The 16,147-nt window shown below is 41.2% G+C and overlaps 2 protein-coding genes across 2 annotated transcripts in view; both read left to right on the top strand.

Moving 5' to 3' along the window:
* caskin1 (CASK interacting protein 1) overlaps window positions 1-16,147 on the top strand; it is a 125,568-nt gene that overhangs the window by 5,507 nt on the left and 103,914 nt on the right.
* The window catches only part of LOC116703354 (neurabin-2), a 163,780-nt gene that overhangs the window by 78,482 nt on the left and 69,151 nt on the right, over window positions 1-16,147 (top strand). The window contains exons 16-18 of the transcript XR_004335409.1: window positions 9,863-9,872; window positions 9,906-9,910; window positions 12,262-12,267. The gene's annotated coding sequence lies outside the window, so the exon portion shown is untranslated. The remainder of the gene's footprint in view (window positions 1-9,862; window positions 9,873-9,905; window positions 9,911-12,261; window positions 12,268-16,147) is intronic.

Genomic DNA, 16,147 nt, shown 5'->3' with positions numbered 1-16,147 from the left:
AGAAAAGAAGTTTAAATTCTGTGATTCCAGCTTGTTAAATGTGAATATTTTCTAGTTTCTTCTCTTCTCTGTGACAGTAAAATGAAAATCTTTAAGTTGTGGACAAAACAAGACATTTGAGGACTGGCTTTAGAAAACAGATCAACCGAGAAAATGATCGGCAGATTAATCAACTATGAAAAACAATCGCTAGTTACAGCAATTGTATTGCAATTGTATCACTAACACTAGCACCGAAACGGCTTTTTGCTACACAAACTGGTTAACACGCTTTGTGAAATCTCATTTCATTTTTTCTCAGTTCCTGAAAAGCTGAGTGTTTTTGGGGGGATCGTGTCTGCAGGACACTGCCATTACATGTGGCGGGCTGTGGGCCAGTCTTTCAGCAAAAAAACAAACAAACGGGGAAGATAGAAGCAGCAGTGAGGCAATAATGACAGAGTGGGGCTCAGAGTCCCAGACAAACAGCAGGGAAGTGGAACCCAAGGCTGGTCTTAACACAGACCTGTTTGTCATCTAGCATTAAACACAATGCTGTGTGTGTGTGTGCGTGTGTGTTTGTCTGTGTGGGTCTGGAAAAGGCTCTGCCCTGCTGCAACTAATTTACTCCTACTCAGGCCAGACATACAGTCTGTACAGATACACCTGCAAAACACACACACACACACACACACACACACACACACACACACACACACCACACACCACACGTAGACACTCATGCAGACACATCTGGCACCATCTGGAAAGCTATCATCGGTTTGCTGCCACTCAGCACCCCCCTCTGCACATGGCACTAGACCAGGTTGTGTGTGTGTGTGTGTGTGTGTGTGTTTGTGTGTTTACATGGAGCAGACCTTGAGTGTGACCTGAGGTCTGTGTTTGTCAATGTGCTGTTTCACTGTTTGTGTGTCAAAGTGGGAGGTGTAATCTGTATTGATGGCTGTTTATTGTATGTCATTAAGGCGTGTGTGTGTGTGTGTGTGTGTGTGTGTGTGTGTGTGTGTGTGTGTGTGTGTGTGTGTGTGTGTGTGTTTTACACACATCAATGAAATGATTAGGATTTAACCTCTGGCACGATGTTTGCTGCCATGAGAGTCTGACACATGCTTCCATCGCTTCGCCACACAACACCTATCTGCCTCCTCCTTTTTCTTTCTTTGATGCCAAAAGCGATGCTAATGCCCTCCGACCAATCTAGATACCAACCCCCTGGCTGTTAACCCGCTCCCTCTCTCACTCTCCCCCACCCACCCCATCTTTCTGTGTTGATGTGCGAGGCTGGCAGAGGAGTAGAGCAGATGATTGCATCCACACCAGTGCACATTCACAAAGGAGCAGGCAGGCACGCAGAGAGGAAGCTTCACATACTGTCACAACTGTGCTCTGTCTGGAACTATGTGCTTCACTGAGAGAAACATGGAGCGAAGAAGCTTTACTTTTTGTAGCGTGCACTGATATTATATAGTGCACATTATTCTTTTTGCACCTTAGTGCCCATGGTGCTAGCTTTTTGTGCTGCAGTGCTGTTAGAAAGTGCTGGAATATAAGTCAAGTATAATGCTTTATCTTGTTCATGCATTAGCTTCAATGAAAGTGTTACCAAATGACCATGCATTTACTAAGAAATAATCCATAATTACTAATCCTATATAAACCATACGGCTGGGTTTAAAAAAAAATTGATTTCCTGATTCAAATTAATCTTCATTTGAATGATCCCATTTCAATTCATAAAATAAAGAGATAGCTCTTTTAATAGGCTCCATTTTAAAGCTACAGGGAAGACGTTGGTATTGAATGAAGCTAATCTAAGGTAGGCTGTTAGTGTCATGCTAAATAACGCTCCAAAGTTAGGGGACATTTTTGCCGTTTTTACACATGTATGGCTTTAGGTATACCTGATTTGATACAGTTATTATTATGCAATTATTTTGAATTTTATAAATAAGAGCTACCTTAGCACAGAGACTAGAAATTTAAATTTCCTTCCAAAATCATCAATATTTGATATTTGATATATATATATATATATATATATATATATATGTAAATATCTGTGCTGGGGCAAGTCAATCAAGTGCACTACACAGAGTTATGCAGAAAGCGAGAGAGAGAAGCAAGAAGAAGAAAAGACAAACAAAAAAGTCAGACAGTCTTATTGATTCTTTGATTATTGAAAACAGCTTTCGAAATGAAAGAAGTTCAGGATTGGCTCGGTGAGCTCGCTGCGTTTTCCTCCAAAACATCATCACTCACCTCTCTGCTGAGCTGACTGCCTCCATGATTGAATTACAGAACAAATGGAGAGAGAGAGAGAGAGGGAGAGAGAGAGAGAGAGTGGGGGGGAGATGTGGATGGCTATTTGTTGCTTTGAGGAAAAGGGAATGGTGAGAGCAGTTGCAGAACAGAGAGAGAGAAAGGGCAGAAAAAGAACTAGGATGAGACATCTTGTGGTGAGACAGATGGAGGAGGGGGGATGAAAGGCTGCAAACGAGGAAAGGGAGAACAGGGCGATGAAACAAAGGGATAGCTGAACACATTTAGTCATGTTCACCGCTTTTATTCCCACAAATAACACACACACACACACACACTTTTGCCCATCTGCACAATGCACTGCACCAAAAATAACATCCACATAGTTTCATGGGTCAGTGGCAAGTTCAGGGAGAAGAGAAGAGCATAGGAGAGGTGAGGAGATGGGAGGAAAGAGAACGTGGGGATACGGAGGAAGGAAAGGAAAACAAAGGGAGCGACTTGCCTAGAAAGTTAAGGGAGGGAAAGAAGGAAGAATAAAGGAAAAGATAGGACAGCACATGAAATTAAAAGAAAGGAAATGACACAAAAGGAAATGAAATACAGGACAGGGGAGAAAAGGACAGGAAAGGAAAAAGATAGGACATCATGTGGAAGAAAAAGGAATGAGTGAAAAAGAAAGGAAAGGAGAGAAAAGTGCAGTAAGTGAGAGAAAAGGACAGGAAAGGAAAGGAAATAAGTTAATAAGAAGAGAGACGCAAAGGTGGGACAGAAATAAATACAGTGTCATATGAAGTATGATATGACAGTTAATGGTGACTACCAGCACACCTATTCTATTCTATTGTATTGTATTGTATTCTATTGTAGCCATAGTGCAGATTAACAGGATGAGAGGGGAAGGGGAGTAAGTGGTTTAGCCTGGATCTAAAGACCACCCACTAAATGACAAGGGCAGCGGGGTGGGACCTCCCCTGTTCAATCAGCACTGATTATAGAGGTGGCGTTAACCACCTACTGTACTGGCTTATATACACACACACACGTGTGCGCACACACACCACACACACACACACACACACACACACACACACACACAGGCTGGCACTGAGAGGTACAGACTTTTGGTATTTTCTGTGTTATGGTTGTTAAGGTTAAAGTCAAGCAGTGTAGACGTCACGCTCTTTAACACACCACTCATGCAGTCACAACACACACACACACACACACACACACACACACACACACACACACACACACACACACATGGCAAAATCCTCTGCAGACATGAGAGTTGAATCTCAAAGATATAAGAGAGAAAATAAACAACAGCTGAGCCATGTCATTTGATAATTAGTATGTAACTAATACAGTAGCTGTATGCATGTGTTGGTGTTTGTTAGTGTGCAAGGGTGTGTGTGTGTGTGTGTCTCCTCAACAGTGGCTGCAGAGTGCGACTGTGCGTCTCTATCGCCTTACAGGATTTCTCCACTCACGCCCTGAATTCATAACATTATGTGTATTCTCACTGCTTTCGAATGAATGTTTCAGCAGCTAATAAAGACAACTCCTAAACGTAAACTAACATGGTGTGGACAAGGTTTTACTGTACTACATGAGAACCCTTTAGAAATGTTCCGCCCTTCATCCACAGTGAATACATTTAGCATCGCCTTGGGACTTTGTGAATGAATGCTGGTGCTCTTGCGATGTCTGTGGCCACTCAAAATAGGCCAGTAACTCACTTTGGTTGCCATACACTGACACACCCTTAGGTCTTTGATATGTGTGAGAGTATATAGAGGGTGGACTGTGTGATATGAGCTTTGTTAAAAAAAAATAGTAGTATGACAGGAGAATAAACTGAACCCTACAAATTTCTGCCGAACACCAGTGGATGAATAACTGACTGTTCACTAAGCCCCACCCCCATAGTTTCTGTTGCTATGTATGTCAAGCTTTACTTTCTCACACAGCACATATGCAGTTTTCAATGATGAATGGCAGAATGGCAGATTAACTTCTCAACCTTCTTTGTAATTTTAATAATGGGCCCATGATTTCAGACAAAGGTAGACAAAAGCAGGCTTCTCATTTCTAATGGATGACCGCTGGTTTTGCCGGCTGCAATCAGCTGGAAGTTAGCTCACTAATTAAGCTAATGTAGTGCCTTATGTTGAAGATGCTGTCTTCAGCTGACTTTTTATTGCCAAGCCAATGCTGGCCCACCATGCAACTTGCAGTACAGTAAGTGTGATGTGGAAACCATAGAAATAGAATGAGAATAGAACACACATACCCTTTCAAATAAACATCACTGTAAAAAACGGTTATATTCTGGTAGCTGGGGTGCCAAAAAAATACTGTAACATTATGAACAATATTTTTTTCTAAAACTACAAATTCTGCTGTATTACCGCAGACATGTAAATTCACAGTCAGTTTTTGTCATTTTGTTGTGTTTCTAAAAAATACATAAAAATTAACAAAATAATTCTTTAAAATTACAGTGCGCAATTATACTGCTGCGAAGCGGCTGCCATCTTTGACAGCTAGCTAGGGCAACACCACTTGGACACGTTATTATGGATCCCACGCGACTTCTAGGCAAGTCCCGTCCTACAAAGCAGCCTGGTTGGTTGGGGTTAGGCATTGACCTCGAGTAGTTAAGGTTAGAATAGCCGTCAGTGGGTCAGGGGGTAGGACCTGAACAAATCGGGTTCCATTACCTTGTGTAAGCATGGACGCCTGGCCAATAGTAGCGTGTGAATGTTATTGAAGGGCGGGTCTTGCCTAGAAGTTGCATGGGTTCCGTAATAATGCCACTTGGACAGACCACATAGTTACCGACTGATGGGATAGGAATTGCAGTTTGTTGTTAGTTGTGTTTAGCAGCAAATAGATAACGGAGCTTTCAGGGGCCGTGGTAGTTGAGTTCAGCCCAGAAAAAGTCAGCGCCAAGACGTTTAGCTTCAGGCACAGAGACGACAAGTTAAGTTTAGAAAAAAGATTGTGGTTTGGATCAAAACGCATCCTGGTTGAAAGCATTTAGTGGTGTAGCTAGCTGTCAAAGATGGCGGTTGATCTGCACCTGCACGACTCACATCATGAAGGGGACTCCCTTTGGGTCTCTCGACAGTGACATTGCAAAGAACTGGGACTATTGTAGCGGGCTAACTCATTCTGTTTCTATGGTCACTACACGGTGCTGAGAGCCGTTTTCTACTAACTAATCAAATGACCACAGCAAACAGTTCCATCTCTGTTCTTCTCTCATTCTATTTCAATGCTTAAAAGATGCAGTGAGAATTGAATCAGTTGTTGTTGTTGATCTTGTGTCCAGCAGTTCAACTTTTGAAACACAATCACATTTGCATAGTCATAGATTCTGCAGGAAGAAGTAGTAGATTTAATTTAAAAAAAATGTAATCAGTTATTTGAATTTTAGTGTAAAAGACCTTATCAGATACACATTATAAATCAAAGCATAGTATTTATAAATGTTTTAAAACTTCTAGAGAATATCTTTAAAATTTCCACAGACGTGTGTGCATTACGCAAACGTAGCAATACATATCTCTACCTTTGGTCACGCATCCGGTGTTGAAATCTAATAAAGAACAGGATAGAGCTGCTAATGTCTGCTTAGGCTGCTAAATTCTGATAGCTACCACTCAAACAAACATAGGTAGTATAAGATGTAATCCTTAGTCTTGAAAATAATCTGTGTGTTACTGCAGGTGGTAAGCTTGCTAACGATTGCATTAAAGCGGATACACGCTGTTTATCTGCTTTAAATCCCTTCCTTCCTTTCAGGTAGCTGTCCATTAATGCTACTGTATGCTCTTAACATCCCCATCTGGAGTAACAAAATAATCTTTTGTGTGTGTGTCTGTGTGTCTGTGTGGTTGTGTGTGGTTGTGTGTGTGTGTGTGTGTGTGTGTGTGAGGAGTAGAATCTCTATTCTATTCTGCTTGACCTGGTCTATATAACTCTGCTCTTCTACTTGTTTTATTTTCTGCATGCAATGTAGCACTACAACATCCCAAAATGCTTTGCTTCCACAGCCCACTCTAATGTGTGGGCAATGCAGAGTGGAGCCAGAGAGAGCTGCAGATAGCCCATTCCGTCAAGCCTGGTAGCTGCCATACTGATACTTCAACTGATAAATACCGGCTGATGTTCCGGTTTCAAAAGACAGGGGAAGATGCTGCAAGGGCCCAAATGCTTGGTGTGTGTGTGTGTGTGTATGTGTGTGTCCTCAGGAGGAAGTGACCAGAGACCAGAAGGGACTGGCCTGCTGGACAGATGTTGAGTCTGGCCTAATGTGTGTGTGTGTGTGTATTAGGTTTAACTACATTTGTGGGGACCAAAAACTGGGAATACAGTATACTTATGGGGTCCTGACAGCTTTGTGGGGACAAAATGCTGGTCCCCACAACTTAAAAGGGCTGTTTGAGGAAAAAGACTTGGTTTTAGGATTAGGGTTAGAGTTAGGTTATGGTTAGGGTGAGGGTGAGGGTTAAGGTTAGGCATTTAGGTCTGATGGTTAAGGTTAGGGTAAGGGGCTAGGGAATAAATTATGTCAATGACTGGTCCCCACAAAGATAGTGAGACACACTTGCACTTGCACACGTGCATATGTGTGTTTGTGTGTGTGTGTGTGTGTGTGTGTGTGTGTGTGTGTGTGTGTGTGTGTGTGTGTGTGTGTGTCTCCATACATAGCCATACATGTGTGATCCAGTAGTTGAACAGATGTTTGGTGTTGGATCTCTGCCCACACAGCTACATATTTGCAAAGGATTCCATTTGATGTACCTGACCTAGGATACATGCGCTTACAGTTTGTGCAGTATTATCTGTATATATATGTGTGTGTGTGTGTGTGTTTGTTTACAAATCCATCTTTTACATTACTTACTTATCAAAGGTCATTAAACACTTTTGATCCATATAGGAATCCTTTATTCACCATTTTATCATCTTCTGTAAGTCCCTGTCTCTCTCCCTCTGCCTGCCTGCTTTGGTTGGATGCTTTCCATCTCATAAAGCTAGCACTGTGAAATCACTCTCGCTATATTAACCTTCGTCAGTCCCTTTTAAAAGAGGGAACTGAGCACCTACGATTGGGCTGTCCCTGACAAAAACATTGTAAGCTACACTGTGCAGTGCCCAGCTACGTCCTGCTGTGCCTTGTAATGCCGCACAGTGCCCTGCTATGCCATGAACTACTACAAAGAACTGCTACAAACTACTATTTTTTCTATTTTTGTTATTGCCACTCTTCATTCTAACCCCAACCGGCCCGTCAGACACCGCCTACCAAGAGCCTGGGTCTGACCGAGGTTTCTGCCTAAAAGGAAGTTTTTCCTCGCCACTGTCGCACTGTTGCTTGCTCTGGAGATGTTTCCCAAACTTAGGGTCGGGACCCAAAATGGGTCGCACACCGGTTTTATTGGGTCGCCAATTGGCGTTAATGCATATCAATCTGATGTGAATGAGCGTTCTTTTTTGCTACACGGGTCTGTTCAGCTCAGATGCTGTGGGGGGGTCTCTCTCTCTCTTCTCTTATCCTAGGAGGGGATAAGAAAATGAGTTGAGAAAGGGGTGAGACACAGAAAGGAGAATAGACACCTTTTCTGTTTTTGTTTACTTTTATAATGGAATAAATATACTTCATATACATTTCAAATTCATAGTTTGTTCCGTCTTTTGTCCACAGTTTAAAAATGTAGATGTTCCGATGATTCGTGGTGTATTTTTGTAAAATTTGGGTCCCGGGGAGACACCAAATGTCTCTTTTGGGTCTTGAGCTGAAAAAGTTTGGGAACCACTGCTCTGGAGGAATCTACTACAACTGTTGGGTCCTTGTAAATTCCGGAGTGTGGTCTAGACCTACTCTATCTGTAAAGTGTCTTGAGATAACTCTTGTTATGAATTGATACTATAAATAAAATTGAATTGAATTGAATTGAAACTATAACACTATAGGTTGATTTCATCGACAGATCTGTAAAACTGAGTTTGTCCGCAATGAATCATGCAAAAGCTCCTCTTTACATCTTGTGTTTTACCAGAGATGTGCTCACAAGTTTCTTCAAAATAAGGATGGGGGGGGAGGGGCCTATACATTACATTCCTGCCTCTGCTGAATTACTTTATCCCTGGTGGGGACAAAATGTACCCCCCCCCCAGACCATATATTATTTACCTAAAGTAGAAGTATTATAAACTAGGTAGCGATAGAATGATAAAATCCGAGCGGCAGCTGCCGGTTGTATTTAGCCGCTACGGAGCTCCGGGATGCCGGCTACCAGCGTTGCAGTTGGTTAGCCGCCAATAGGTGACTGTGAGCCAGCTACAGGCACCGCCAGATGACGTTCCTTTTAGGGGCCATGGGAGTGGAGTTTAGCCAGGAAAAGGGAGCGTCATGCGGCACTGACAGTTAGATCTAGACACCACAACGACTAGTTAAGTGTAGGAAAAAGGAACAAACAACTTTAGTAACATTAAGAATTCAAAGTAAAACACCAGTGTATAACTACCTAGGTTGCTCGTTGAGCCAGCTCAGTAAGGCAAGGTAATACCTACAGTACTTTAACATCATGTGGAGACAATGTTCCAGTTAGCTTACTGTTAGACATGTCAAGGGATCCCACTAAAGGGATTCCATTCCCCAGAAAAGTGATGAATTGTGAAACACCACCAATATTTCATTTACAAAAGTTAACCTGATTAGAGGATGTAGAAGAAGGAATTTAGGATGACATTTTAATTGATATACTATCTTGTTTCTTTTGTGAAATATGAATCTATCTTTCCTTTAACGCAGGAGTGTCAAACTCAGTTTCGCTAAGGGCCACACTAGAAAATGAGAATCACATCAAGGGCCAGACATGTTATTTTTTGCTTGTATGTCATTGAAAAAGTCAAATACCTTTGATTGTATTATTGCATGTCTCATATAGTCTTCTCACTTACAGTTTGGTCGACAAAAATGTTGAAAAAAATGCCAAAAACGTTTGATCCGGATTTGGCCGCTTGGTTTTTGTGTTGAAAATGACATTTTTTAATCTTTGATTTGCAGAATCTTCAAGTGCTATATACCTATATTAATCTGTTTTGTGATTTGATTTGTATTCAAATCTTCCATGTTTAGACAATTGTCTACTCAGAGATTGTATTTACATACTTTGTAAAGCCGAGTTTGACACCTGGGTTGCATTACTGAGTGAAATGTGCTCTCTTGTTGTTGAAGGAGAAGAGAATATTACTGCCTGCTATGTCATTTAACCCTTGTGTTGGCCCGGGTCAAATTTCATCCGTTTTTCAAAGTTTTCACATCAGAAATATAAGTTTCTTTCAACCAAATTCCCCAAAAGTAACATGCAACACTAAAATATCTTATTGGTGATTGCCACTTTCATGGTCTACCCAGGTCAAAGTCTGTTATAATACATGAACATATGTTCCTTTGATCTTAACTATTAGTCAAAAGAATTCAGAATTTCTGCTAATTTTACTCCAAAACTAGGCATAATTTCATGTAAATAAGTTGCAGTGACCATACATTCCAAACAGAAGTGTAAAACAAGGTGATAAGGTGAAATCAAGTTGGCTAAGAAGACGTAAAACAGTAATGGGAGATAATGTACAGGATGCTTTATGCTTTATAAACAGGCACATTCAATTTTGGTCGATGGGAAGACAATACAAGGGTTATTAGTGTGAATCTCCCGTGTTTACTATATAAAATGACTTTTTTAAACAGCTGTTCCTAACACCACTTGTTAACTCAACATCACACCTGTATGGTTAAGGTTGTGTTTTCAGGTCTTAAGTCACATGTATAAAGTTGGACACATTAGCAGTAATAATTATATAATGTTTATGGTTTACCTGCTTTCGCATTATAACTTTAACTAGATATTCAACTTAATTTTAGCGTCACTTACAACACTGCAATGTTTTTTTTCTTGTACTATGGCAACTGCACTTTACTTTACAATACCTCATGTGACGCCGCTTCACTTTACCTTACCTTACTTTGCTTCAGTCTGCCTTTCTGCACACTTTCTATTGTTTACCTGTTTTTCTTGTCTGTTTACTTGTTTGTTTGTTTTTGCTTTCATTGTAGAGAATTGCTGCTGTAACAGAGGAATTTCCCCGTTGTGGGATGAATAAAGTATCATCTAATCTAATCTAATCTTAAAGCACGATGTGAAGCTGTTGAAGCGATGAAGGCCTCCCCTTCACCTAACTAATAAATATTTCAGACTTATGTAGTGTAGTCTCTTTGACGCCTCTCCTTCTGATTTGGAAGCAGATATCTGGGTCAGATGTTTTTTCCAGGAAGGTTGTCTGAAATATATGTGCATAGACTGAGGTTGGAGATGATCGGGGAACTGTAGACTTGAGGACTTTCAGACCATCTGATCCTAGTCCTCAGAGCAGCTGGGACAACATAAGCACATTGAGGGAGTGTGTAGCCTCCATCCTCCCTAATGAAAAAAAGGAAAGGCAGAAAGAGAGAAAGGAAAAGGATGAAGTGGAACAAATCAACTAGATAAAGATAAAGATAAAACAATGGAAAAGGAGAATGGAAAGCTGTATTCAGAGTGAATCTTGCCCTCGGTGCTTTTAGTGTGTCACAGTTCTGTCTCTTTAAACAGAAACATCCCTGTTTGTCAGCGTTGTCATGACTTGACATGTGATCCATCACACACACACACACACACACACACACACACACACACACACACATATGCACGCATGCACCGTGATTAATCACTCTAAACATATTCCAATCTCATCAAGTTGATTTTTTCCATGGCGTCCATTTCCTTTTCCACAGACCCTGAAGTCCATTATCTTGACAGTACTCTGCTGTACTTTTGGGTTTAGTGCAAACTTGCAAATGTTAGCATGCTAACAAGCTATGATGGTGAACATATACCTGTAAGCCGTATACCTGCTAATGTTGCTAATGTTGATGTTCAAAGTGCCGATGTGTCTATACATAAGCATATAGTATAGACCAAATCCCAGTGGTTGTGTACAATAACTTCTGAGGAGAAAACCCCTGCACTGAGCAAACGGGATAGACTCTCATCTCATTCATCTAAAATGCATGTTTGATGCTTTCATACGTCAACGCTTTCAGTCACATTCAGTTGGAGACCTAAAGACCTAAAGGAAATGACACCACCCAAAAATAGGGCTGCACAAAAAATCTTTTTTTTATCCTCATTGCAATATTTACTGGCTCAATAAACACAAGGCTGTGACTTATTGCAAAAGACACATTTTTTTAGTTTTCTGAAAGAAAATATTAGTAAAAAGCTGCACTTTAAAATGGAACTGTTATTCTTTTTTAGTGGTGACTTTTATATTCAACTAACAAATGTTCAGTAAAATCATGTTGGAAATAATTTCCTTTAATTTCTTTTAAATTCCACAAGCAATTTGTTGAGTACTGAAAGCAACAGAAATGCAGAACTGAGTACACTTTAATATCTGTTTATTTTTCACACGTCATTTTGTTCTCGCGATACTCAACAACATTATCGCATATTGCATATTTTCCACATATCGTTTTGGTTTATCAACTCCGCTAGCAAAGCAACCCAGTACACAAAATAAGCACAGCAGAAACGTCAGATAGGTCGGACCTCCGTGTTTTACTGTATAAACCAGATTCTTGTGTGATTCAGTCTATAGTGTTTTCTATTATGCCAACATTTGCTAGTTAGCCCTAAACACAAAGTACACCTGATGCTGAATGTCATTAACCTGTCCATCGTATTGGAGAAACGACCATGTTATCCACTGGTGGCTCTAAATGGAAAGATAAGGGATCTCCAAAGTTAGTACAGTTAGTCCTTAATGTGTGAATAAACATGAAACTACACTTCATTTGTTGCACTGTGAAAAGATCAAGGCAGATGCAAAGAAATGACAAATAGTTTTTGGAACAGATGCATGTTGTCACATATGTAGCAGGGACTGGTTCCATTTATATTGTGTGGGTGCACACACCGTAAATCCCTGGAAGGTCTGTCATTTGCACTGCCTCCTACCTCCATCGTTTTTCTCTCTACATCTCTGTTTCCTTCTTTCTCTTGGCCACCCCCCACCCCCCTGCCATGCCCGCCCAATGAATCAGTCTGGCTAGCTGTGTGTTGCTGTCAGGGAACCGATGAGGGCGATTAGTCATGTCAAACTGGGCCAGGATCTGGACGGCCCGAGCTGACAACAGGAAAGAAGGGATTCAGAAAGAGTCCACCAAAGCAACAGCTGCCCCCTTCTCTTTTTGCCTTGTATTTAAACGTTAACAGTGGAAAGACAGGATGGGAATGAGAGGGGAAGCTGGGGTAAAAAAGGACACATGCATAGAAAGTCCTAGGTCAGGTTCTAACATGGTACACCTTTTACCAGATGAGCCACCACGGTGGTCCAACATCTACCCTTCCTTTTTGTCCAAGAGAAGAGCATGAGTTTGTGAGTTATGAGTGTGTGTTGCTTGTTATGCTACAAATAGCTGTGTTTCTACATGCATTTGTCTATTGGAGTACCTGATACAGCTCATTCTGATCCTAGTTCTGGAAATAGGGGGAAAAGAGAATTGGCACAATTTCATAATTAGGAATCCTACCATTGGAGGATAAGTCTAGGCGAGAAATGGGGACTTGGACTTTTTCCATGGTATGGTGTGACATTTTTGTCAGATCACATCGACAATATTACCTATACTTTGCGAATAAAACTGTACGAGGGTTTGACCTTTTGTCAAATACTCAAAGAAGTCACAGACGAACGGTGTTTAAACATGACATGGCTCGCTTGTAAATTGATGCTGAAAATCTTTGATTTAATAAACCTTTAAATCAAAGACAGTATCAAGCGGATTCCTTATCAACACGTCATCCAGCATACCACTTCAGACACCACACTATAGAACTTCCTCTAATGTATCTACAGTACTCTATACTAAATCCCACAGTAGTCTATGTGTGGGTTTGTGTGATTGTGTGGTTGGTTAGTTTTCCATGTTGCTGTCAGGATGTGGTTAACGTTACTAATGTGTTGACATCCCGGGGCTTTACTCTTTGTGTAGGTTGTAACGTTGCTTGCTGGATTTGTCTTGAAATATGATATTATGGGATTTAGGAGAGTCTTCACGTTGACAAGATGTATGTCTACACTTGGTTGACATGCAATCAGCTGCCTAAGGTTATTAGCGGTCAAATGTTAGGGTAGTATTAATAACTTTGCAGTAACATCCTTTAATCTAAGTTAGTTCAAAGGATCTGGTCATAAATGATCTGTTTAACAGATGGATGCTGTTGAGAGCTACCATTCAGCAATAACTTTGGACTAGAACTCAGCTGGTCCGTTGGTAGCTAACGGTACAGATTCGTAGTTCACTGTCATTTTTGTAGTTTTAGTTGACCTATGTGTAAAAAAGAAATCTCTCATCTACTCTGTACAGACGTGTATACCAGCCTGCCTGGTCTCTTTGGTCCTTTTGGTGAAGCTATAGCTGCTGCAAAGTTGATGATATAGTTGTTGCCCATAGGTGGCAATTGTAAGCAGTATCAAGGTAAGATGGTGGACAGTTACCCCAATAGTGTGAGGCCTCCTCCCTCACTCCTCCTTCTTGTCTAAAATCGTCACATCTGCAACCAGATAGCAGCAAACTCGACGACTTATATCAGATCTCCACAAACCAATGGGTGATGTCACACATGTTTCATGTCTACGGTTGTATATGGTATCATACCAACATCCATGTTCAGTTAACTCAACTCCTTTGATCCCTCTGTTACAGTAGGTGTGTGTTACTTCGGGCCAAGCAGACGGTTGTTTTGCAGCACGACGACCAATGGAGGAGAAGTAGTGGTGTCCCTCAGCCAATGAGCACCGATGTTTTGTATGTTCTGGCTGATGGGCTAGCTGTATGCAGCTGTTTAACACATGCAGAACATGTGGTTTGGCTCCACATGATTGTGTGTGTGTGTGTGTGTGTGTGTACCTTGTGCCAAACCCGCTGTGGCCCCGCCTGATTCTGGTCTCAGTTTTCTTTCACTTTTTTCCATCCCTCCCCCTCTTGTCCTTTCTTATCTTTCCTAGCTTTCCTCCTCTTTCTCTCTCTCTCTTTCTCTCTCTCTCTCTCTCTTTCTCTTCCTCTTCCTGGCTCCATCGCCATAGCAACAAGCACACAGTGCCGGCCAGGAAATGTTTGGATCACCTACCGTTATTCCAATTCAGCATTGCGGGGTCCGGTCAGACACTTTAGTCCTGCGCTGTGTGTGTGTGTGTGTGTGTGTGTGTGTGTGTGTTTGTGTGTGTGTTTTTGTGTGTGTGTTTGTGTGTGTGCATGCGTGTGTGCGTTTTAGCATGGGATTACACATAATCTGACTATAGGGATTAGCACAGGCAGACCTATTGGCCCACTGGCTATTATACATTCAGTGTCTTTTTTTCTCTTTCTCACTGTTAACAATTATCATTGCCATCATCATCCCTCCATCTCTGTTTTCTCTCTCTTTCTCTCTCTCTCTCTCTCTCTCGTAATCATTTTCCACTGGCGGCAGGTTCTCTCATTCCTGTTTTGGTCTCTGTCCTCTGCTCTCATTCCCCCCTGTCCTGTCTCATCCCTTCTCATCTTTCCTCTCACCCCATTCTTTTATTCATGCCCCCACTGATACGTCCATCTCACCCTCCTGTCCATTCTTTTCATCTCTGAATCTATCATCCCTGGATCCATCCTTTTAACCCCCACCCCTTTCTATATGCCTCCCACATTCTGCCCTCCTTCTCTCTGCTCGTTTCATTTGCCTTTTTTCAGTTTCCAGTTGGACTTTCATCTTGCTGTTTGTCCTCTTTTCCTTCCTTCCCTCTTTCCTCCTTGCCTAACCCCACCCCCTCTCTCATCTCTCATTCATCCAAATCTCTCGCTCAACTCTCATGTGATTGAAGAGGAAAAATTCCCTTTCACACGTTTATTTTTCTCCCTAATCACTCCAGCTCTCGAGACTTTTATCTTTGCGCGCATCATCTCTTTTCCATTTCTTTCTTCTCTCCCTCCCTCTGCCAGTCAGCCTGTCGGGCGAACCCTGGGCCCCTGTCTGCATGCTACCATGGTTGCAGGGCTGAGTGCCAACACGGGGGCGGGGGGGTGGGGGGGTGCTGGGTGCATGGGTAGCAAAAGGGAAACTTGTTTGAGGTTGTTCTCGTTCTTTCTTTCGTTCTTTAGTTCCGGTTGCTTGCACAGAGATGCAACATACAGTGGCAGGTCCACGGATCGTTGCAATGTCAGTTATATAATAATACGTGTACATAATAATAATCTAACTATTTAGATAATGAATTAAGCCTTTGGATGAAATGTAAATGTAATGTAATGAAAATATGTGAAATGTAAGGATTTGTGTTGTAAATATAATCTTTCTGTTTAGGACTATTAGTTGGACAAAACAACTATTTCCTATTACTCTAGCAAATTATAATGCCTTTCTTCATTTAATTTTTTTTTTTATAATTCATAGACTGAATGATTAAGCAATTTAAATAATTGTCAGATTCATCTCGGGCTGTAATTGTAATAAATGATTCTTCAATTAATACCGACCTTTGCTTGAGTGATCTGATATTGATTCATAAAATCCAGAAATCAATCTTTTAATATATGCCTTTTCACCATGGAAGTGAAAGTACTTTAAAGATACTTTAATGGTCAGTTCTTAATATAAGCAATAACCTGGTGTATTAGAAAACACTTTGGGTTGCTTCTTGCTTGTACAATTTACAGCATAAATTCTCTGAGAATCTCTTTCATATACATGCTAAATTTGTCACAACTTGGACCCAAAAGTGCAGAGTGTAG

This window comes from Etheostoma spectabile, chromosome 15 (genome assembly GCF_008692095.1).
Source record: "Etheostoma spectabile isolate EspeVRDwgs_2016 chromosome 15, UIUC_Espe_1.0, whole genome shotgun sequence".
NCBI classification, from domain to species: Eukaryota; Metazoa; Chordata; class Actinopteri; order Perciformes; family Percidae; genus Etheostoma; species Etheostoma spectabile.
This window is presented reverse-complemented; position numbering and strand designations above follow the sequence as displayed.